The sequence below is a fragment of the Xiphophorus hellerii genome, chromosome 11 (assembly GCF_003331165.1).
Source record: "Xiphophorus hellerii strain 12219 chromosome 11, Xiphophorus_hellerii-4.1, whole genome shotgun sequence".
Taxonomy (NCBI): domain Eukaryota; kingdom Metazoa; phylum Chordata; class Actinopteri; order Cyprinodontiformes; family Poeciliidae; genus Xiphophorus; species Xiphophorus hellerii.
The window spans coordinates 28,267,157-28,293,639 of NC_045682.1; the positions used below are offsets into that span (position 1 = coordinate 28,267,157).

The 26,483-nt window shown below is 37.6% G+C and overlaps 1 long non-coding RNA gene across 1 annotated transcript; it reads right to left on the reverse strand.

Moving 5' to 3' along the window:
* Positions 1-10,131: 10,131 nt before the first annotated feature.
* On the reverse strand, positions 10,132-13,924 carry LOC116728031 (uncharacterized). The gene is made up of 6 exons (XR_004340928.1): positions 13,774-13,924; positions 12,950-13,593; positions 12,482-12,553; positions 12,015-12,086; positions 11,152-11,253; positions 10,132-10,186 (listed from the first exon to the last, which is right to left on the reverse strand). It is a non-coding gene; the product is annotated as an uncharacterized LOC116728031 (long non-coding RNA).
* Between the last annotated feature and the right edge of the window lie 12,559 nt (positions 13,925-26,483).

Consider the following 26,483-nt stretch of genomic DNA (forward strand, 5'->3'; position numbering starts at 1 on the left):
CTTTTTACCCTCACATACAAATTGACAAACGTGTTTACCATCATTACCAAAAGCTCGCCTGTGCCTCTGCATGCTCGTCAGCACAATTAGCAGAAGGGGAGTAATCGCAGCTCTTTACCTCACCCAGCACAGCTGCGAGCGGATAGAACACCGAACACAATTAACATCCAAAACCCAATTAGCAAACAATGAAAGGTAACACAACCCGATGGTGCTAGTTAACCACAGAGGAGCTGGATGCTGACAGCGTGTCAGGACGGAGAAAGGTCAAAGGTCAACACGAGATCAGTAAGCGGTTTGAACATTTTATCTTTTCAAGAAACTAAATAGTATTTCTTTAATTCTTCAACTTTTGGAAAACAATATAGAAATTAAAATATGTTTTCCTGAATATTGGCCAAGATGTGCTTAAATATGAAATGATTGTTTTTTGGAGCCAGTCCAAGCATTTGGCATCTGGAAGTGAGTAAACGTTAACCAGAGCAGACTGAGCATGTGAATAGTGTAGAATGAGATTAACAGAGTTTACTGGTTTGTTACTGTGAGATTTAATTATTAGCTTTTGTTTACATTTCCTAGCACTGGTGCATATGGGTGGCAAATGATGCCTATAAAACTAAATTTTAACATGTGAAAAGAAACCCTTAATAGCCTAGCTTAGCAGGATGCTACAGTTCCACAAGGAGACAAATGTTTAACTTTATTTAGCTAACCCATAACAATTCGATTGTCTGATTTTGATCAAAACTTATTGTTTTATGTAATTACAATTTTCAAAGTATGAGATTGCTGCAAAGTAAAATGAATTAATACATTTTTACCTATTGGGGGAAGTTTTATGCAGTTCCTAGAAAATATGTTGACTTAGTCAATTTGCTAAATGTCAAAATAACAACAGAATTTATTCATTCACATTTAGATTTTACATATATTAAGATTACCATACTTTTAAACAATTTGGGAATACCCAAAAATGACTTTCTTTTTTTTTTTACCCCTCCAGGGGGTCTTTTGTGGGCTCTAGTGTCCCTTATATGACAGTGGGCTGACAGGAAACAGGGAAGGAGAGGGGGGAAGACATGCGGCAAATGTTGTCGGGTCCGGGAGTCGAACCCGAGACGGCCGCGTCGAGGACTCAAGGCCTCCAAATACGGGTCGCGCTACGCCTTACGCCACCATGGCACGCCCCAAAAATGACTTTCTAACTTTTATTTTACAACACGTCAAACGCTGCTTCCAATCACAGGTAAAAAATATTTTAAAAAGTTGGATATCAAAAAGATCATTTTGGAACTCCAAAACGTTGGAGTTGTTTTTTGACCCAAAAAAATGTTCTGGCTTTTAGGAAACAGAAATAAGTGATGATTCTACATGAATCATTTCAGAAAGCAATAAACACATTATAAACAAATATCTAGATTAGCCTAGAGTTCAGATCTCACACCATATTAATATAAATATTTGAGGTATGTGCTTTTACTTTTTAGCCAGTTTAGCAACAAAATCTGTATTTAATTAACGGCATAATTGATCAGAAATGTTTCAGGTCTTTCCTGTACATTCAGGAGATATTGAAGGTAATATCCCTGACTCTGTTTTTGTTGCAATCTATTTCAATCTGGAGAGACTCAGACGGAGATAAGAAGACAATTAGAAGAGTTTATTGACAAACAGAATTTAAAGTCTTTGGCGCTCGGGCCCCGGCTGGGGATAACGGTTATCGCAGCGTTAGTGATAGGCTTCAGATGAGCATCCCGATGCTGTTAGGAACGTCATCCCCCAGGGCCCGGCACTGGTGGTGGAGGTTGAAGAAGGGTGCGGGCCTCAGGACCGGGCGAATGGAGGAGAAGGGGTGGTGGTGGGTTGAGCTCGGCTGGAGAGCGAAGGACACCATGAATGAAGGTCCTTATCAGCTGGGACTTGGTCGATGATTGGACGTGACGTGGCTTGGTCCGGCGTTGATAGGTCGACGATTGTGGGCAGGTCGCTTCAATTAACGGGTCCCGGTGGGGATAAAAGAGTCTTCCAGTTTGAATTTGCGCCTAGGCTTCATTTCTATTAATACAATATAAATTTCACTCAAACATTCAGCATGTAAAGTTGTTTGTTTTGCGCTGCATCCAGAAAGATAATTGTTAGCTGTGTGGTGATGTGGTCAGTGGCTGAACTGAGGTAAAGAGAAGAGACAAATATTACAGAGGAGGAAGGAAATAATGTAGTCCAAGATAAGGATGTGATTAAAGTGGAAATGACAGAAAAGGAAGGGTTGGATGTGAGCCTGCAAGAGGATATGAGTGGCACTGACCAAGAAATGTTGGACAGGTAATTATCTTGGAACTGCAAATCTCAGAAATTTAATGGCTGCAGAAAAAAGGTAAAAGACGACGATATAGTGCAGATGAGCAGCAGACTGCAGGGCACTTCTTTTAGAGACGGTTCTTACGCAAGGGACAATTTAGTGAATCGTGTCCACACTATGCATAAAGAACATCCTTGGTGAGATAAGTCTTACATATCGAGGTGGATTAGAAATATGAAAAGAGCCCAAAAGTTAAAGCTCTAAAGTTCACCGCCTTTCATATCAATATCCAGAAATCCCAAAGTCAAGGGAAATCTGAACTGAATGGAAGAAAACACGAGTACAGATGGACAAAAGAGACAATTTGAAACTACAGAAGATCCAACAAATTTATAAGTTTAAACAGCCTTCTTCCCATAGAAACAAATGATTGTTTGTAGTGTGTAGCTATGGCGTGTGCACTTATTGGAAAATAATCCAAATGTTATATTTGTGACTGGCTGATCAAGGGCAAGCCCAGACGAACTGTAAAACTGCTTGATTTTGGTCACATTTCTTTGAGAAAGAAACGGATTTTCTCACAAAAAATAAATCCAAACAGTTTGGACAAACTAACCAAACTGTTAGGCTAGCTAAGCTAGTCTGTGTAGCCAGATTAGCCTAACTAGCATATTCAGTTCCAAAAACATTCAGTAGCCTTTCTACTTAAAGGAGAAAGACTAATTTATGCGCTTTCTGTGGGACAACACTGTGTTACTATAGAATCTCAATTGATTCGCAGCATTTCAATTGGCTAAAGACACTGATGACTCTGCTGTTGCTGGGCAGATTAGAGATGGTTAAGAGGCTGAGTACAGAGAGCTGGTGGACAGTGTTGCCAGATTGGGTGAGTTTCCATCCAATTGGGTTGCTTTTGAACACATTTGGCTGGAAAAACTATTTTAGAAATGTTTCAGAGAAAAAGTTCTTTCAAAACAGCAGAAATGTTTTAATAAAATGCAGTGTTAGTCCACTGTTACACACACTGCTATACAGCCACAATCATCAGAGTCTACAACTCTGAAAAACCTTAGATAATGTTAGATACAACACTTCATTTCCCTTTGGGATAAATAAAATACTTCTGAATTGAACTAAAGTAGGGGTAACATAGGGAACATTTATGCAAAAACCACTGCATAAAAGGTGCAGTCAAGTAATTTTCGAAATTTCTTTATTGAAAACGCATAACGCATAAGGAAAAGGAAAAACTAAATATATACATGTCTTGTTTAAAACATGTGTAAAGAGTGCAAAATCAAAACATAAATATTTCTGCTTTAATTTTTAATTACGTCAGTTTTGGTCCTCCGTAGAGAAAGGAGCAATCGAGTTGAAGTTAAGCAGCAATCCTCACTTATTTGTGGTGACAAATCAGTATCTGCTCATTACAGCAGTGTATATTTAGGCAGTTCACTTGGGAGGTTTACCCTATTAAAATTCACAAGGACAGGCATGAAGAGCGAATCTGGATGTTGTTGTTGTTTTGTGTCGTGTATTTGATCAGTAAATAGTTGTATCTGCACGCTCATGCAGACTTGAGTCGGCATATAAACACTCAGCGCATAAATGATGAAAACCCTGCAGTGAATAATAAGGTCTAGTAGATGAGAGGTGTTTCTAAATTAGGACATTGCATCTTTCATCAGAGCACTAAACTTTATTTATAAGAAGACATAAAATGTCATTTCTCATTTCTCCTGATGGCTCATCAAGAGACTCCACTCCCAACAGTTGAAAAACAAGAGATGCCGACTACAACGGCTTCAGGAACCATTAGTTCCTCTGTTCATGCAGGATATTCAGCAGAGCATTCACAAAGCTCTTTGGTTAGAGCCAAACCAACATGGCAGCCTGTTCGCCGCTGTGCCACTCTCCAACCAAAATGTCCGTCAAATTATCCACAAAACAGCCAAAGAGCAAGAGGTTTTCTAACCAGAGTATATTGAAACTGTGGTATTCTTCTGGAGAAATGAATAAATGAATCTGATTTAGGAGTGTGTGTGTGTGGGGGGGGTGGGGTGGGGGGGTGGGGTGTATATTTTTATTTTTTGCTCCCCCTAGCAAAACATAAAATGAATACTCTGTAATCTCTGCTAAGATTACAGAGTATTAAAGTTACACAATTTTATATTTCTGTCTCCAGCAGTGGTGACACTTGATAGTAGAGCTAAAACTAAAGTAAAATAACTGACAATGTTTTAATTATTGTGCAGTGAGTGGAAACAGGAATCAATAATTTAAGAAAACATGGCTGAACACTAGACATGCATGCTGAAGGTTAGAGTTAGCTGTACTTCAACATATTACTACTCAGTATTTGGTAAAAAGTATTTGGTAAAAAGTCTACTCAAGTACTGGGTAACTGATCAAATTATCAATCATTTCATATTACATTATTACCAAAATATAAAAATAAGTGAAAATTTTGGTATTTAAAGAACCAAAATGACAAAAAAAAAATTTATGCAAAAATGTTTTTTTCCAAATCAGTTTCTTTGAATAAAAAACTTCTGAAACTTTAACAGAAACTGCAGGTTTGAGTCCAGTTTGGCTAAAACATGTTTGATTTTCATTCAGTGGGAAGAAAATCCAGAAATTTGACTCAAGAGCAGAAATACTTCACAGTAAAATTACTCAAGTAAAAGGTAAAAGTTCAGTCTAGTAAAATATTCTTAAAAGTACATTATTATAAGTCATTCAAATAAATGTAACTAGTTACTACACAACTCTGGTTGTGCAACAAAAAATATACTGAATTACACAGAAAATAACTTTCTTCCTTCCTGCCAGAATATAAACATATAATGTAACTTTGGGAACTTCCAGATGATTATGTTAATGCAATGCTAGAAAGTGATTTTGCAATAAGTTTGAATTTAAAATTCAAAGTTATTGCAAAACATATGATATTGCTAATCTGACTAAATGTATCCGTGAAAAACAGATGGATATTTAGACGACAGTTTTGTGACGGGTTCCTGTTGGTTTCCTCTGAACTGAGCAAAATTAATCTGATAAACGTTTGTTACTACAACGTTTCATCCTCATCCTCAGTGATTGTTTCTCTGGTGGGACGAAGGTGAGAGGAAGAATCGAGAATGTGAAAATTGGGAAACGTGACGAGGAAAACGTTTTCTTCCTCCGATCTACACCTGCTTCTGCACATCATCTGAAGTCGCCCATTTATTTTCCATTCCTGCTCTTTTACATAGTTTCTACAAAAAGCAGGTTGAACTTACTAAAAACTGGAGAAATCGATGCAATTTGCCATTATACAGATAAAAACAAATACAATAATATTTAAGCACAAACTGTTATGTTAAAGGTTTTATGTATGCGTCCCTCTGGAGTCCCCAGGGCCACATAAACGGCTACGGTGGGCCAGATTTGGCCCCTGGGCCAGGAGTTTGACACATGTTGTAAAGGAAATTTCTTTTTCTGAATGTATGTGAGGCATCAGAGAACCTGAAATGGATTTAATGTTCTTAATTATTCATTTAGATGATGCAGATCTCTGTGGTTGTTTCACTTTTCATGATCAGTCAGCTCAGTTTTATTAAATCAGATCATTTTAATTACCTTCCTCCAGTTGGCCAAGAAGTTTCTTCCTTCAAAAAGAGATGAATCCTTTTTTCTGTTTGCATTTTTAAACACAGTGAAGCTAAATGACAATCAGACCCCTGTGTCGACTGACTGACAGGAAAACTGATCTCCACAGGGTTCCACCCTCTTTGTTTTTGTCTGAAACAAATGACACGACACTCATTAATAAAGCTGCTTAAATATATTCAATTTTAGCAACATACTGCGCCTTGCTAACAGAAAGAGAACGCCTTCGATCCGTTCCTCACACTCAAATATTTCATAAATGAACAGTTTCCTCCACAACATTTTGCAGTTATTCTAAGGAATAAAGCCTGAACTTCACAGACGATCATAAATCACGCGACTCAACACACCATGTTATCCAGCTCTTCTATCCACGCTCCTGCTGCGCATTCACAAAAATCAGCTCATCCAGCTACTTTTATAGATAGGTTACAGAGAGTCTGGCTTGATGTTCCCCTGAAGTGCATGCTGGGAAAACTGCAACTCCACTAAAGCAACGTGTTTATTTCTCCGTCTTCCAGAGGAAAGTGGAGGAATGGAGTTATTAAGGCATCTGAATAATCCTGCAGCTTAACAGACTCTGAAGGGCCATAAATACATATTTAAAGTGAGATTATGTTTCGCAAACATTGTGCTTCATTACGTTTCCAAACCAAAATCAATGTCTATCAGGCGAGGTGTTTTAATTTATTGCATAACCAATAAGCAACATTTTCATTTTAAGGGACAGGATTTTTTTATCCGATAAAACTGAAGTTGCCATGTTTGGGTCGTATTATTTATAGCTTAATGTGGATGAAAAAGATTGATGACTGGACTATCTTAGTCTATCATAATTTCACAATAATGTGTGCCAGTTGTTCTTTCATTATTGAGTCAGGCATATGTTTAGAAGTTTTACAAAAAGTTTCCACATTTTTAAGTTAATCACCATAAATTTAGTTTGTTGTATTTAATAGCTGAAACCTCTTACATGAAAGAAATTGTGATTTTCTGGAGATAAATTAGAAATATTTGCAAAGAATTTTGAAATTTTTGCTCTTATGTATGTCAGTAAATCTGAATTTATAATTACTTGCTGCTGAAAGCTGATAAATGAAGATTCAGTTCTTCAACTAACGATTATATTGAAGCTTGGCAACACAACGTGAAGCCAATTCAAACTTGAGTTCCTGAGCTTGTAGTTAGAAAAATAGTTTTCTTTTAAAGTTGTATTTGTAAGAGATGATAAAAACTCATCACCAAAACAGTTTGAGATCTGCTGGTTTAGATTTGATAAGAGAAATATGAAAAGGTCCATGAAGGAAAAATAGAAAAATTAAGGATCTAAGAGCGAGTTTCTGAACCGTTTTCAGGCTGAGGATCACTAAACCCATTTAACACTCAGAACCACCCAACTCTAAACTGCCCTGCAGTAACAACATCATCACTTATACGACCTGAAATGAAAATATTAGCCTCTTAACGCACGTATTGCTGTTTTCTATGTTCATATAGATTCTGAAGGTGTGGATTTTAAACACATGAAAATAAAATAAGAAGTTCTTCTTTACTACCAAGTGTTGTGTATATTAACATTTTAGGAATATTTGTAATTTATAAGGACAATTAAAGAAAAATAGACTTGAGTTGCTTTGGCAGAAACAAAAATCCTCTTTTGCACCATTAAATTTTAAATTATCCACCCATTTCTATAAATTGTGTTTATTTATTGCATTTATTTGAAAATTAAACGATTTTTAATTAAATAAGCAGAGCCTTATAAGCTAGCAGAGTCGTAACAGACAAAGAACAGTTCTCACCAACTGAGACTCGTTCATGGCTTAAAGCCGTTCAAAAGAATCAAATGGCTCATGAACGACATCAGTTCTCTCAGCAGGAATGACTTGGCTTCTTCTAAACCTACAAATGTTTTCTTTCCATCAGTATCTTCAGTTTTAAGCCATTTATCCATTTTTATTTTTAAACACAATCATTTGGTAAGCTAGCTCACTTCACGGCAAATAAATGGTCGTTTATATGCAGTTCCTTGCGGACCACTAGGGGGGCGCCCGTGGACCACCAGAGGTCCGGGTACCACAGTTTGAGAAACACTGGTCTAAGTGAATAGATTCAGGAGGAACGACAAGAATTGGGAAAAACAAATGAGAATGACATAAGAGCAGAAACTTCTTTTAGAAAAGTTTAGATTTGAGCTTCAATCAGTGGAATAAAAGTCGCTTATTGCTCTTAGTTACCTCACGATTTCTGCTGACTTCTAATTGTAAGCTATGTCACAGACACTTTTCACCATTCTGAATTAGCCACAAAACAACTTATTGCCATTTCATATTCATATTTAATGGAGGTACAATAGTGAGGAGGGAAGAAGATGCAGAGGATTGGACTAAATGGAGACACGATTCACTTTCTGTGCATCATGAAATGCATTTGTGCTGCTGAGGCTGAGAAGAGCTTTATTATTTTTATAATGACTTAAATTAATTCAATGCAACTGGAAGCATTGCTGTGTGTTTATTTAAACATCATCCAACTACAGGTTAGATTTATGTTTATGTACAGGTAAAAATGTGAAATGTGTTGCATGAACATGCAGGTCACATGTCAGAGTTTTATTTGTGATAAAATGATGAGCAACGCTTCCTTTTCTTTGGCTATAAATCAGATAAAATCCCATGACATTGCCTCTACATCGACTTTTACAACCAAGCTAAAGCCCAATCCAGACAGTAAAAACGCACAACAAGCTGAATGGAAGATGCCTGCGAATAAACGTTACGGCTTTAAGAACACCAAGCACCATTACAAGGTTTATAGCCCCTCCAGTATAAGAAGCAAGGTTACAGCCGTTAATTCAAAGATCACATAAAGAGGCTTACAGCACATCGCATCAGCTCCCACTGACAGACTCCACCTGGTTCTACACCAGCAGCTGCAGGTAGCTGCCTGGCTGTGATTAGCGCACACTGCTGGGGCGCCGGCCCAATAAGACGAGCTGCTGGCAGGGCCGGATCAAGAGAAACCAAAGAGGGAGAGGCACCAAAATCAGCTTTCATGTTTTTTATAGTTATTACTGAAGTTGGCTAAATATAGCAATGTTTTTTAAATAAATCCTGTTCTTATAACTGAGAATAAATTTGTTCAGTCGAGACGAAGAGAAGTTGAAAACTATGTGAATTTAATTTAGTGCAGCAGAATCCAAGTTTAAGTTTTGATTCTATTATGAATGAAATCAATTTCCTACAATAATAATAATAAAATATTGAATGACTGCTTGATATTTTTTTATTTTGAAAAGGTCTGGATCCCCTGTTGTGGGTAATATAAAGCAGAGCAGAGTTAAATGTACGTGTGTGTTAAACATTTCTTACTGCAGTGTCCACACACACACGCACGCACACACACACACACACACACACACACACACACACACACGCACACGCACACACACCCACACACACACACATACGGGTTTTGGTGGATTAGAGGGACACTTTTTTCAAACCAGTTTTTTGCAACACTAAACAGTCACCCCTTTCCACTTGTGCTAGGAAGACCTACTAAGTTGTCAAAAATCTTGTTTGAGTTACACAACATAGATCTCACTTGAAAATTTAGATACACACATCAGAACTCAAAATACAAGAACCTGACGCAATGCTGTATTAAAAGGACAAACGATAATGAGGTGCTTGGCTCCGCCCATGACACCAACAGTAATTGTCAGGGCCAACTTTATTTATCAGGACCACGGCATACACAAACATGAAATGTATTTGTATTAAGTCCAAACATGGAAATATGGAATATAACTACACAGAAAGTGGACTGCATTTACAGCACCTTCTGCTCTAAGAACTAGAGCAACAATTCTATTTGTGAACATAAAGGAAAATCTGTGAATGCCAAAATTAAATGAATTACAGGTCTATTGTTAAATCAAAAAGATAAAAAATTGTGTGAACAAGATGAACTTACTCATAGTATCAGTAGAAATACTGGATTAATTTATTGAAAGTACTTTCAATGTTACACCCTGATTTCTCACAAAATCTCTGATGTTTTGGATATCACAACTAGCTAGAGCAGGATCCTCAGCCTTTTTGCATTGCTGGCATTCTATCATAGTGGCCAGTTGTCCTTTCTTGATGTGTTCACCAAAGTGCCTCATGACCGCAGCGACCTCTACGGGAGACCATGGATGCTTTTTTGCTCTCCTAGCACTTTCCAGAGATGCTAGAAAAAAGACAAATAATTCATTATTAAAAACCAACTCCAATTGTTAATTTTTCTTTGTTATAAATTATGTAATGCCTGTTTATTCCCCTTTTCAAATGAGCATTCATAAAGAACTTACATTAGTGGGACAAGCTACAGAAATGAGCATGTAGGTTGCACCGATGAAAATTAATTTCTGCAAATGTCAAACAGCTTATACTGCTGTTAACACTTGGTATGGTTGCTTGGTATGTATGACTGATTATTTGACTGAATTCTGGAAAAACAAATATTTTTCATAATCTAAATTTGCATTTGTTTGACAAACAGGCCTCAGCAGCTGGTGAAGAACCATCCAAAGCCAAAAGTTCTTGTTCTTCCTTCTCATGCTGGTTCCTAGTCTTTTTTCCAGTGAAAGAGATCCCACTCAGAACCATCTCACTGATTCCACCAAAATACATTTCTGTACAGGTGCAGCATCAGCAAAGGCCCATTGATTGATATCTCTGATTTCCTTAAACCAGAGATTAACCAAATTTAACATCTTAAATTTGGTGAATATCTTAAAATTAACCAAATTTAAAGATATATTCCAATTACTTTGCTTATTACAGTTTTGTGGTGCTTTGCTACTTTGAAAAAATATAACTATGTGAATGTATTTCAGATTAAGATTGGCATAGAGAAAGTAGTATAAACAGTCCCATTACTCACCACTAAATTAGATTTTCTAGCATCTGAACATTGACTATGTGAAAGTTTATCATTTTAATACAAGGTACAGTTTTATATGGTATGTGCATGGTAATTTAAGCCAGATGACATATTGGATCATGTCTGCTCAAAATATTATGCATAAAGAAGAAAATGGTCACCCTATTGCCTTTCAGTGGTGTGGATCATTACTTTTGACCATGCTTCAGTTGTGCTTTTGAGCTTAAGTAGATTGGTGTTTCTTGACTTGTGTAGGTGTGGTGATTTACCAGAATTTTTATTTGTGTTCATTTTTCTGCGGGGCTCTATGTCCTTCCGTTTTAGTTTTCTGTTGAGTTCTTTCCCCTTACCATCTCTGTGTTTACTTTGTGCTGAAAAGAAGAACATATAAAAAAAATAATGGTCTGGATGAGCATTTATTTGTTGTAGGTAGGTTCCTTAAACTGTGAAGTCCAAAACACTCCTTTATGGGGTTAATCAACTGAAAAGTAAAGAACACTCGCTTAATGTACAGTAAGTCTGTTCCCAATGTAGAAAACAGTCCTCCTAATTCCTGCACATTACATGTTGAATATTACACAGGACCTGTGTGTCTGTGCACTTCTACATGTAACTTTCATTCTTTTGTACTTGCAATTTCAAAACTCAGTCCTCCTGATATCACCACCTTACATGATGACTATTACACAAGACCTGTGCGTTTGAACAGTAGTTAATATAATTTCAATGACTTCATTTTAGAAAATAAGTTGGTCGTTGGAGACCAATAGTACCTCTGGAGGGTTGGTTAAACAGGATCTGCATGCATCCACGTCACCAGCCTGATATAGTTCATTTTTGAAAATCTGAAATGTAAAGACCACTCACTAATTGTGAGTTTGTTCCCAATGTAGAAAACAGTCCTCCTTATTCTGGCACCTTACATGTTGAGTATTACACAGGACCTGTGTGTATGGGCGTTTCTACATGTCACTTTCATTCTTATGTACTTGTAATTTCAAACCTCTGTCCTCCCTTTTTAGGCAGCTTACATATCAAGTGTTACACAAGACCTATGGGTTTGCACAGCACTTAATATTGTTTCAATTACTTTATTTTAGAAAATAAGTTGGTCGTTGGAGACCAAAATTACCTCTGCAGGGTTGGTTGAACAGGTTCTGCATGCATCCACCTCACCAGCCTGACACGGTTCTTCTATGGAAATCTGAAATGTAAAGAACACTTGCTGAATGTGAGTTTGTTCCCAATGTAGAAAACAGTCCTCCTTATTCAGCCACATTACATGTTGAGTATTACACAGGACCTCTGTGTATGGGCGTTTCTACATGTCACTTTCATTCTTCTGTACTTGTAATTTCAAACCTCAGTCCTCCTTATTCTGGCACCTTACATGATGAGTATTACACAGGACCTGTGTGTATGGGCGTTTCTACATGTAACATTCATTCTTTTGTACTTGTAATTTCAAACCTCAGTCCTCCGTTTTTATGCAGCTTACATATCAAATACTAGACAACACCTGTGTGTTTGAACAGTACTTAATATCCTTTCAATGACTTAATTTTAGAAAATAAGTTGGTTGTTGGACACCAAAATTACCTCTGGAGGGTTGGTTGAACAGGATCCGCATGCATCCATGTCACCAGCCTGACACATTTCATCTTTGGAAATCTGAAATGTAAAGAACACTCACTGAATATGAGTTTGTTCCCAATGTAGAAAACAGTCCTCCTTATTCCAGCACAATACATGTTGAGTATTACACAGGACCTGTGTGTATGGGCGCTTCTACATTTAACTTTCAGTCTTTTGTACTTGTAATTTTGAAACTAAGTCCTCCTTATTCTGGTACCTTACATGTTGAGTATTACACAGGACCTGTGTGTATGGGCGCTTCTAAATGCAACTTTCAATTCTTCTGTACTTGTAATTTCAAACCTCAGTCCTCCGTTTTTATGCAGCTTACATATCAAATACTAGACAACACCTGTGTGTTTGAACAGTACTTAATATCCTTTCAATGACTTAATTTTAGAAAATAAGTTGGTTGTTGGACACCAAAATTACCTCTGGAGGGTTGGTTGAACAGGATCCGCATGCATCCACGTCAACAGCCTGACACAATTCATCTTTGGAAATCTGAAATGAAGGGATGTACACTGAATGAGTCCGTACTTCTAAACCTACTACTGAATGAACCTGTCCAGCTGATTGTTAACCAGAACCTTTGTGTATTGACACTGCAAAATATATCTCCTGCTATAAAATGTTCATAAATATAAGGTTAGAATAAATTAATTTACATATGACAGTTTCTAGCATTTTGGATAGCACTGAACCAAGTTGAAATAGTGGTCTGATTAAGTCTTTCTCCAAAATCTGTTTTTTTTTAGGCACTGCTAATCACTTCTTGTTTTCAACTATAATGAAACTCTGTACTACAACATGACATATCCTTCAAAAATGTCTTCAATGCTAGTAAAATGACTTGTGATAGAATTTTCACTCTTATCAGTACATTTCTTCTCCATGGCCAGTCAGAATCACCATAATTATAAGTGATTTCTTCCCCTGGACCAATATCTTTGAGTGCAAATAAACAGAGATGAGGTCTTCCATCCACCCTTGTAACTTTCATTTTGCTGTTTGGGTTCATCTCTTCATCATTTACCAGCCTCCCCAATGATCCATCCTCTCTGGCAGCATCAACACTAAAATATTAAGTAAGCAATAAGAATAATTATACCATGCAAGGGAAAGGATTTTGCATGTTTGCATGTCGGAAGAATATTCCTCCACCAACTAAAACTACTTTTACTGATGAAGCTGAAAATGTTTACATCACTTTGTTTAAATATAAAATAAAAAACAACCTTAAAACAGTCACATACCAAAGCTGTTGTCCATTGAACTTGAAATCAAACATAAAAGCCTCGAGTGCATCATGGTAAATTTTCAATCGGTTTTCTTGTTCCTTTCTACTTATGACTTCCCCTCTGTACTCAATAAGAATCTCCTTTTTGAAAGCACCGGCAACTGAACACACCCCAACCTGTAGGTAAACATAATGAGTAAAGTAGAATAAACTTTAAACAATGCAGATCTTTCAAACAGTAGCAAATGAGATTAACATTTTTCAAAATCACTTAATTGATCTAATTTGATGTCTTTCTGTGATTACATAAACATTTGTCAACTGAGTGGTGCTTCTAAATGTCACTCATTCTTTTGTACTTGTAATTTCAAAACTCAGTCCTCCTTTACATATATATATATATATATATATATATATATATATATATATATATATATATATATATATGTTAATAATGTGCGGTATAAAAATAGTTTAAATGTCAAAACGCAAGATTAAAGAAAAAAGCAATCCTTCAATAAACTCTGGAATCATGTGCATAATAAAGTCACAACTCACCTTTAAATGAATTAATGTATTTTACATCAAATCCCTCTTTATCTTCACCTAAGGAGCAATAATAACTGGCATCATGTTTGGGATTTCTTTTTGCTCTCTGAGACCTTGTTGCTGACATCTCCTGCAAAGATCAGAGTAATGTGCTGTTGAGTAACAACATGACACTGTACACCAGGGGTGTCAAACTCCAGGCATCGAGGGCCAGTGTACTGCAACTTTTAGATGTTCCTCTGGTCCAAAATACCTGAATTATATGACTGAATTAGCTTCTAAGTGCAGTCAAGTTGATGACCTGCTGATAACCACCCCATTTGATCCAGCCGTGTGGCATCACAGACACATCTAAAAGTTGCTGGACACAAGCCCTCAAGAACTTGAGTTTGACACCTCTGCTGTACACAATATGATTTGATGCTATTGTATGAGAAAATGCTGTATTGAAGTACACAGTATTACATAATTGACTTTCTATTGACAGGTTCTCAATACCTTCAAATATTAAAACATTATCTTAATACTAATGATTATTACCTAGATAATTTGTGCCTGTGAAAGAATATCACTCACTGATACACAGAAAATGACCAAATACAGTTTTGTCTAATTCTGGAGTGAGTCACCTTCCCTTTAAACTCTGGTACGCTGACTAAGATGGTTGGTAATAACTAGCTAAACTGCAGCAAATCAGATGCTTTGGTGTATCCAAACATCAAGTAACCTACAACATTCTTCAGAATTACAATGTTACATGCAATGGAAATTTCGTTGAATTCTGTTCAATGACAATAAATGCTATCTATCTATCTTACATATCGTAAGAGATTCTGTATGAGTCTTACCTCTTCCTCCAAGCAAAAGAAGTTCTATTAGCACTAATTGCTTGCACCTGGTCTTGACGGACTGTACCACGTTGATAGAGGAGGAGGGGTACAACAAAAGGAGAAATCCATTTTGTTTTGGAAGCATACAAGGTTTGATTTCTTTTCAGGAACAAGAAAATTAATTTATTTGAGTAATATTTTGTAACTTTCCTTCAATATTTCAAAGTTAAATAGTTTATCATACATTTTTATTTAATTAGGAGGCAGCAGTCAGATGGTATCTCCCACCAGCAATGTTTCATCATTTAAAAGGAAAGTCACTTCTTTTAATCATTTCTGTTCAATCAATTAATCAAGTTTACTTGTATAGCACATTTCAGCAGCAGTGCAGTTCAGTTTATATCATAAAAACAAAAACTGTTGTCTAATGACAGACACAACACCAGCAGAAAAAGGTTGTCTGTTGTACCTGCCTACAGACAAATTAGACTACCTAATCTGCATGTAGGCAGAGTAGCAACATTGAGATAATGACAAAATATCAATTTTTAAAGTTTTGTGCTAACAGTAACATAAGTAATCATATTTTTGGCACTTTAAATATTATTTAAATAAATGCTTTTTATTTTTATATTTGTAATTCTGTATTACTCCATGAATAGTTATCCCTTCTTTCAAATTCAAAAATACTTTATTGATCCTAAAAGGGAAATTAAATTAAAAAAAGCTTGGGTCCTCTACCACAGGCCTTGGAGTCTGAGTGGTCTTCACGGTATATTAGCAGTTCCCAAGGGTGTGCTTCTCTGCATCAAGCGTTCCGATTTATTTCTAGGTATTTGTTTGAGCCACTCTTCCAGTTTAGGGGTTATCACCCTGAGGGTTTCAGTGACCACAGGCACTACTGTTGCCATCACCTTCCTCACTCTTTTAACCTCCCATCATGCATGGCATGCATTATTAATTCGTCTTCGATATTTGGGCTGATTGGGACCTAATGATTCCAAAAACAAAGAATTATCTTTCTACATGATATGTGGACATCATTTTTTTTTTCAGAAAAATATTTATTCATTTTAAATCACCATGTTTAGCGCCATGGTAAATCTCTACAGTTGCTAACTTTTGTAAACTTACACCACGACAATAAACACTGAACATCTTGGGTCTAGCCTGTAATGTGCAGTGGTGGAGAAAGTACTCAAAAAATGTACTTAAGTAAAAGTACAAATACACAGGCAAAAATGTACTCAAGTAAAAGTCAAAGTACCACATTAACATTTTACTTAAGTAAAAGTAAAAAAGTACTGGATTTTAAAAATACTTAAGTATTAAAAGTAAAAGTACTTGCTGAATACATAACCTAATCGCTAATATCATTAAGTGTGCCGATAGTATTTAATTTTAATACATCATAAATGTGCCATTTTAATAAACAATGTCACAGATTAAACATGTTCTTATTGTGTTTATTCTCTGTAAGAGTTTAGACTTAGATATGTGATTCTATGCATCATAATTTCAGGGATGGAAACATTTTATTTCCTGTCCTAACGTAGCATGAACTTCATTAGTGACATTTATTTAGAAAGAAATCCAACTGAAAGGGGATGGAACGAAGGTGTGGGGGGGAAGACATGCAATCGAGGAGCCACGTAGCAGAGTTGTAGTCAAGACCACTGAACACGAGACCAAGACCAGCGCCCTGCGCTACATGACACAATAAAATGAAGTGCACCTATCAAAATTGGTTCTCAGATTGATCTGAAAGATCCACATTTCCATAAAAACACCTAGATATAAATACTTAGAGCTGAAATATATTTAACCAGTATCAATTACAACTCATTTCATTCTGTTTTGCTTTCATCGCTGTGCTACAATCCGCAGAGGTCGCCTGCCATCCCTATAAAAATAACGCCCTGGGCGGTTGCCCATATTGCCCATGTCAGAAACCACAACTGTCTGCACCATTAAACCATGAAACATAGCAATTAACTGTAATTGCTATGTTACAATTACAGTTGTAATTGTAACATTACAACAACACTATGAACACTGTCCAACGGCGCAACAAGCAGAAGGAGCACCATGACTGTTCTCATCCTCCCTCCCACTGCATGTTTGCCACTGTTCTGTCAGATAGCCATGCGTTGTCAGATAGTCATACGCTTAGCTCAGACATGTATACGTTGTCATTACCATATGATTTTATTTAATCAGCAACATAGAATCATGACGTAGATCATCATACACTTTGTTATTAACAGTTATATGGCATCCTGACTTAGCGGTTAAGTAGGTTAATGAGTTTTACACGGGCCTGTGTTGTAATTGACTGCAGCTGCAGCCAGACCTGCTTTAAATACACTTTGAAACCATGACAACGCATGTATATTTATCTAGTTATCATATTATGTCATACTATAAACAATTTAATGACTTATTTTCGTCATAACTTGTTGCGTATGCTGAACTGACAACTCCACTGACGGTCGGACTTCTTAATGCGCATGCGCGGGCATGCGTACTGACTGCATGTGTGCTATCCTGACAGCGTATGGCTATCTGACAGAACACCACCATGACAGGAGACAAAATCAACCAATGAGCATGCTCTGTGTTCATACGTTCAACTTTTACTTATTCGGCAATTAAATAAATGTGTGTGTGTGTATATATATAGCTATATATATATAGCTATTGCAGTGTAAGAACAAAGAACGGCTCTCAGTGAGGCTTCAGTCCCATCAACCTTAGTAAAGATCCGTCCAGAAGAATCGGATCGTTCCTGAATCCACACAATAATTCAGCGCATGAGTGACAACTTTTTTTCATCGCAGATGCAACATGTGTCTCAGTACAGCTAGCTTTGCTAGCATCACGTCCACAGATCTTACCTTTCTTTAAGCTTTCCTTCCAAGTGACACTAAAAGTTGGACAAAGTCCCACCGTCTGTGAAAGCGAAGCGCTGCTGGTTTTACATGTCGTCATATCTTATGATTTATGCAGCTATTATCGATTAGTTAGACATCTTCTCCCGCTCAGAGGAAACCACTGCGCATGTCTGGAGCTCCGCGTGCTAGTAAAGGGGGAGACTATGGGTGACAACAGACACTAAGTCACGTTATTGCTTGGATTTTACGGCGCCACCTTAAAGTCCCTGAACTTCATATTTTAACGGACAAAAAGAGAGCAGTGCGACTTGGATGTAACGAGTAACGCGACACTTTTGTAGAAATGTAGTGAAGTAGAAAGTACAGATACTTACTGTAAAATGTAGTGGAGTAAAAGTAGAAAGTACCCATTATTAAATCTACTTAAGTAAAGTACAGATACATGAAAATTGTACTTAAGTACAGTAACGAAGTACTCGTACTTCGTTACTTCCCACCACTGGTAATGTGTTATAATCTTCCACCACCACTAAGTCATAAAATAATGACCTAACATGTGGACACCAGACCCCATGTAGAGCAAAATTTAGTATTGTGGACTAGACAGCCCAAAATAAGTCATCCACTTATATGGAAAATGTTTTTCTCAGGTTCCGGGAGGATGATGCTTTTTATGAGCCTTTGGTATTTCTCTAGTTTTTTCTGTTCCTTCTGATAATTTGGGATAGCTTTATCATTACAACTGCTTTGCTCTGCTGCTCAGTGATCACCATGTCCAGTTGGTTTACTTTTCCCATTTGTCTTTCTGTATCTGGAAGTCCCACACGATCTTAGTTTGTTCATTTTCTACCACCATATGTGGCATTTCCGATTTTATCGAGGTGTGTTCAAGGTTACATTCCCTTCAGATGTTTCTTTACACTATTCCAGGTACTTGGTTGTGGCATTCCATGTATTCTTTTCATGCTACCATCTTACATCCTGGATTTAGATACTAGATTGTCTCAGGGGACTCTGCATACCATGCACCCAAGATCTTGCTTGGTATTATAGAGGGCCGCTATTGCTCTGGTGCTAGGCACCTGCTTATGTGCCACCATGAATACTACCTCTGTGCTGTGTTTCAGTCTAAGTCTTTCTGTCCATTGGTAGTATTGTTTACTCTTTGTTGTAAAACACCCTGTGGTTATGGTTGTGCATCATAACAAATAGCAAAGTATGAAAAATATTTCCAAAAATCAGTCCAAATACACAGTATCCAAAACAAGAAGGAACTGTCCAAACAAAAGCTATTTTTCCCCCAGAAAGGCAGGAATGAAAGTTTAAAAGTAAAATTATCAATGAAAGAACAAAACTACTCCAATGTGCTACAACCTGAGCAGCACAATTTTCCATGCATCATCAGCAGCTTTTGTATTCTTATATCAGTGGACTGAATTTCCTCCCTTTCCCATCTTATCATCCCAGCAGGCTATATGATAACTGTGAATGCATAGCTGTTGATTGTCTGGACCTTGTTTCTCTCATTGGACTTGCCTTACTTATTGTAGGTACAGTGGCTTGCATAAGTGTCCATAGCCCTTGAACCTTTCTATTTTGTCACATTACAACCGCAAACATATTTTTACAGAATTCTATGGGAAAGACAAACACAAAGTGGTATACATTTGTGAAGTAGAGACAAAACTATACATGATTCAAAACATTTTTTACAAATGAAAGCTGAAAAGTGCAGTGTGCAAAAGTGTTCAACCCCCTTTCCCTAAGTGCAACCAATTGCCTTCAGAAGTTGCCTGATGACTACTAATGACTAAATAGAGTCCACCTGTGTGTAATCTAATCTTAGTAAAAATTCAACTCCTCTATGACTGCCTCAAAGGTTGGTTAAGAGAATATTTGGGAGCAAACAGCATCATCAAGTCCAAGGAACACACCAGACAGGTCAGGGATAAAGTTGTGGGGAAGCTTAAAGCAGGCTTAGGCTATAAACATGTTTTCCAAGCTTTGAATATCTCACAGAGTACTGTTCCACAAATAATCTGGAAATGGAAAGAGCATGGCACAGCTGTGAACCTACCAAGACAAGGCCATCCACCTAAACTTACAGGCTGAATAAGAAGAGCACTGATCAGAGATGCAACCAAGAGGTCCATGGTGGCTCTGGACCAAATGTAGAGATATCCACACCTCAGATGGGGGAATCTGTTCACAGTACAACTATTAGTCATGCACTGCACAAATGTGGTTTTCTGGAAGAGTGGCAATAAAAAAGCCATTATATAAAGAAAACCATAAGAAGTCTCATTTGCAGTTCGCCAGAAGCCATGTTGCGATACAGCAAAAATGATAAGACCAAAATTGAACTTTTTGGCAAAAATACAAAGCACTATTTGTGGCGGAGAACGGACACTGTACATCACTCTGAACACACCTTCCCCACTAACAAACATGGTGGTGGCAGCATCATGCTCTGGTGGTGCTTCTTTTCTTCAGGGACAGGAAAGATTGTAAGATGGATTGAGCCAAATACAGGGCAATCTTGGAAGAAAACCTGCTGGAGTCTGCAAAAGACTTGAGGCTGTGGTGGAGGTTCACCTTCCAGCAGGACAATGACTCTAAACATAAAGCCAGATCTACAATGGAATGGTTTAAATCAAAACATATTTATGTGTTAGAATGGCAAAGTCAAAGTCTAGACATAAATTCTGCTTCAAAATGCTTGGTTTTGGGGATGCAGAGCAGACCAGAATCAACAAAATGTTATTAGTGGAGTGCAAAAATAGTTTGGTGAAAAAATGGCTGTCTTATGGTTCATATTTCTTTTAATCCATGCACTTATTTCACACATTTATTAACCATAATGTTTTAAATAAACAATATTTGATCAAAATATATATTAATTTCTGTATATTTTTAGGTGCCACATACATTCCAAGGTTGGACAAAAGGTTGGGTTTGTCATGATTTGGGTGCTGAGGCAGAGGCAGCAGACCCAGGGTAAGATGAATAAGATGGTTTAATAATGAAAGAAGTCCAGAAATCCAAAAACATACAAAGTCCAGGCAGCACAAAGGAGCGGATGCAGAAGTTCGCAGATAGTGACAACAGGTACTGGACAAACACGACAAAGACCCGACGAGGAACAAAGAACATAGGTGGGGTTAAATACACAGAGGGTAATCAAGGAGACAAGAAACACCTGGGAACAATCAAGGGGAGACAGGACAACACGGAGACTCAGAGAGACAGAAACTAAAAATAAACACAGCTAAGGAACAGATCCTGACCTTTATAAAATATTCACTCTTATAGCACAGAGTAATCATATTGCCAACTCATCCCCAGTGTACATAGCGACACATGAATTAGAAGGACAGTGTAATCATTAGCAGGACCTTCCGGCAGACAACCAATCAGAATAAGACCTTGTGTGAATATTTATGAGGTATTGCTATTACACAAACCTGCCATAGGGGGCACTGTGGTGATACACAGATTATACACAAAATCAGGTTTATGTGTATTAAGCGGACATCTCTTTTTTTTTGCATTTTTGGGGTTTATGGACCAATAGAAACCTTTCTACGTTTTTAGATTTTTGTCAGAATTAGCAGGACACCGCTCCTGTCCTGTTAATTCAAAATGTCCTTCTAGTGTTGTGTGTATTCTGACAAAATGTCCTGCTAAATCACATACACCAACGCACACACACACACACACACAGGTATTTCTATTAAATTTTTATTTTGGGCTTGTTTTCTCCCCTTAAAGAAATTAATGACCCATGAGTATTAAATCAGCAGCTTGGCACTCGAGTTACATTTAACACATTTTTATACCAAAGATTTTTATATTAGGTAAATTTGCAGGACCATTATTGAGCAAACAAACTCATCTGTAAAACTGCTGTTTCGCACAGCATCACTTTTTAGTTTCTTGGTTATTTATAGTTGAAGAGAGAAAAGAAACAAGAAGAAACTCAAAAATGTGGCTGAATCTGCAGTCCTAAAATAAAAATCAGTAAATAAAACACATAAAGAACAAAAAATAGTGACAGTGATGGGAATACAAACACCCAAAAGACTCGCTGGTTAAACCAGGGCTGGCTGCTGCAAACATGGAGAAATATGCATGAAGAGAAGCCCCTTTAAAAATTTAAATGTGCATCATATAATGAGTTCAAAGTGACATCACAAAAGGTTCCCACATCAATAACTTCAACAAGACCAAAGGAATAAAGACGAAACATCCCCAGGAATCCCTCTGCAGAACTTCTGCAGTTTTAAACAGGAAATATTATATTATATTTGGTTCTTTTCATTTTTCATTGGAATAAATCTTAAAATCAACATGTACAAAGACCAATCACTTCATTAAACATAACGACAATTACAACAATCCTGCCTGTAACTTGGTTTTCTCCTAATCTTTACATTTTTTATCTCTGTTCACCTAATCCTAAAACTTTCATTTATTTTTATGTCAATAAGAAATTTTAATAATAATAATAATAACCTTTCCAATTTAATTGGAGTGTAATTCTTCTGGTATTGATCCTAATTAAATTATATTCCTAAAAAATATTAAGTTCTGCTGATCCTTCATTAAACATGTGATAAGGGGAGAATATGCTAATATTTAGATTAAATTCTGATGTATCAATTACTTTTAATAAATAAGTTTTAATAAGTTTTAATACATACATATATATCTGTATAAACATTCCTGAATTATGATTTTTTTGGTTTCTATTGTAAGTTTTATTCCAAAATTATATGGTGGTATACATCGTTACCGCCACCCATCACAACAGATATTAATTTTGCGCCTCATGTCACATTCCTACTCTAGGCTGAACCGAGAAATATCCGAGGACAGATTCTTAAAAAGTTTCATGAAGTGATGATGAGAGCGGCTCTTCATCAGACGGATCAGTCAGGTCGGGTTCTGATACGGCTTCGAACGATGACGTCTACAAACAAACCACCTGCGTCTAAACCTGAAAGCTCTTTCTCTCCTTAGAATATAGAAGCTAATTTATGACATGAGAAATTAATTCATAACTCCTGGCCTGTCTGCAGTGCTCCAAGCCCAGCAGCCTGTTCTGGGTATTGGCAGTCCGGTCTGCAGTCCGGTGGGCCGGACGGAGCCAGATGTTGCACAGCGTGAACAGAAGTTTGCACAGGTGTGACAAAGAGACTAAGATCACAAACACACATCAACGCCCTGAATTACAGGAAGGAAAGGAAGTTTTCCTGAAGGAGCGAAAAAGAGACATGAAAAAATATCTGGTTTATTTTAAAACGCTTTTAAGTCTCTCAGTGCTTTGACTGTCAGTTTGTTGTCGACTTTACAGAAGAAAACAAAACAGCAGCAGCCAGTCGCTGACGATCATCACCAGATCAGAAGTCACTCGTCTCTGACGGCTCGTTAAGTTAGACGACCTCCTTCAGAAACGGCCGTTAGATCTGGAGATCGATGCACAATTCTGTTACAGGATTGTGTTTACATGTTCAGGATTCTGGTTTCTTAAGTTTGAAGAAATCCTTGCAGCATGAGATGGTGCATTGTCATGATGAAGATGATTTTACTACTGAAGGTTCGGCTCTTCTTTTGGAACCATGACAGAAAGTGATCAGTCAGAAAGTCCAGATACTTTGCTGAGGTCATTTTCACACCTTCATGGACTCTGAAGGGGCCGACCGGCTCTCTCTCTCTCCCCATGATTCGGCCCACAGCATGACTCCACCACCTCCTTGCTGATGTCACAGCCGTGTTGGGACGTGGTGGCCATCCACTACTGCGTCCATCTGGACCATCCAGTGTTGCACAGCAGTCATCAGTGAACAAGTCTGTTTGAAAATTAATCTTCATGTCCGGCTGGGCCCACTGGGACCGCTGGGCCCACTGGGACCGGTTCTGCTTGTGAGCTCTGGTTAGGGGGCCCAATAGTAGGTTCATGCACCACAAGCCTCTGGAGGATCCTCCACCTTGAGGCTCCAGCAGCTTCTAATAACTGTTTGCTGCTTTGTAAGGACATTTTAACAGCTGCTCTCTGAATCCCATGAATGTGTCTAACAGAAACTTTCCTCATTCTGCCTTTATCTGTAAAACCATCTTTGTTCTGAATCAGCCACAAATCTCTTCACAGTACGATGACGCTTCAGTTTTCGTTAAATATCTGAAGTTTTCATATCTTGTCATACGGCACTACACTATCTGATGGTTTCCATCAATAGAGATTCTTTCTCTTTCCATGTTGCTTGGAACCTGTGGCCTGTTTAATAATGTGGAACATCCTTCTTCAGTAGATTTCCTTTAATTGACCAGACAAACTAATCAACCAGATCTCTGAAATAATTATAGTGATTCAAAGAGCCCTGACACACAATAGCATCTATAAATTTAATAGCACAACAAAAATTTAATCTTTATGACACTTAAATCCAATTTGCATAATAATTTGGAACACGGTGTAGATGCAGACTCGTTGCCATGACAACAACACGTATCAGGATCCAACACCAAAAAAACACTCAAACATTTCCCTCACAAAGAGCAGAACATTCAGTCTGTTACAGTTTTATGTTTTCAGGCTCGATGTTTATTTTGTGATTATTAATAAGTGATCACTGTGATAGATTAGCTACAGCTGCTATTAGCTAAGCTAACATTGCGGTGGTAGATTAGCTCATTTAAACACCTGCTCTGCTGATGATCTGTCAGAGTTGGTGTTTAGGTCGCCTTTTTAAAAAAAACGTTTTAACTCAACTGAAACGCCTAATCCCGCAGCACATCTACATACTAAGGTTGTCATAGTCAAGTTAGCATAACTGACCTACTTCCCTCTCCTTTGCTGGTTTTTTTCTAAAAACTTTTTCCTGACCGTGTTATGTAGCTGTGGTTGTGTAGCCAAACACTGCATTCCTTTTACTTTTATACATCAGGCATACTTTTAAGATTTTGCATGTTATATTGAGAACTTAACAGCTAAAACCAGTGCTAGACATCATTAGCAAACAGCTTTTTGCCCTCCAGCAGGAAGCTGGGGGCAGGATGTGGCGCGTGTGAGATCACGCTGCAACAGATCCATAGATTATTTATTTTTGCTTTAATAAATTAGATTGTTTATTTTAATTCTGTTTTCTTGTTTATTTGAGATGATCCCTTCCAAAAAAACAACAACAATCCTCTCTATTTTTTTCCTTTTTGCCCCATTTAACTTGGACATCTGCTTTCTCTGGCAAACAAAAAACAACCTGCAGTGGTGCACAAAAAGCAAAAGGCCATATAACTGTTTTGTTGTAATGATCCCAGTCTTTCAGAGACCAGACTGGTTACTTATGTGGCAGGTATCGGCACCGCAGGTCCAACACTGGGCCGCTGTGACATCTGCACACCAAACAGTCTGGACAGTTTACAACTCGACCACCCGGCGTCATGAAAACCCACCAGGCGGCCGCCATAAAATCCTGTCAACTGCTTGTAATGCTTCCTAATGCATTCTCTGCGCAGTGACCTTCACCACCTGCAATCATTTATGTCCTTCATTGCAGCTCCTGAAGGTGGCAGCGCCTTGCAAATCACAGTGCGGTACCCATCACTGCTCTGCCTGCCTGTCAAATAATATTTAAAGGAATCCCCGATTAGCTGCATTCCTTTGAATGCTAAATGTGTAATTTTATGTGTAATTTTATTTCCAAATAAATAAAAAAATGTTGTTTGTGTAAATAGAAACTGATAATTACTTCAAAAATGTTCACCCTTGTTTGCTATGTTTCACCCATATCTCATCAAAATCTTTTCATCTGCGTCGCATTTGGAGTAAATTTAGACACTGCACTGCAAAAACACAAAATCTTACCAAGTAATTTTGGTCTAGTTCATAATGCAAATATCTTAGTTCACTTGAAATAAGACAAAACTAACTTAAAATAAATTTTCAGCGAGATATAAGCTCTTATTTTAAGTCAATAATTCCTTAATTTTGACAAAGTGTTAGTTCCATTGACAGATTATATTATCTACAACATGGGAAAAGTATCTATCGTCCAGCAGAATGTGTCATCGTGACAGACCCGGTGTGAGTTGAACAGAGGTGACCCGACCCTGCAGCGACTCTCCGGTCTCTCAGACATCAACGCACTGCTTCCTGTTCTGCATCACGTTCTCCTCGTAATAGGAAGGACAAATTTGTCTGTTTATTTGCTCCCTTTTTCCTTCACACTCTTCATTATTGCAGCTTTTTACTCGAGTGGCTGTGCACACAGCGGACTGGGCTCCGCAGACAAACCCCACAGGCCCAATCTCCCCTGCATGATTGAAGAGGACAAGCTTTATCTCGTCCCAATCAATATCATATACCTGTCGGTGCTAAGCAAATGCCTTTCTCTCCATGTAGATGCTTGCCAGATTAAATGAACTCCAGGGTTTATTGATTGGGAGATAGCGGA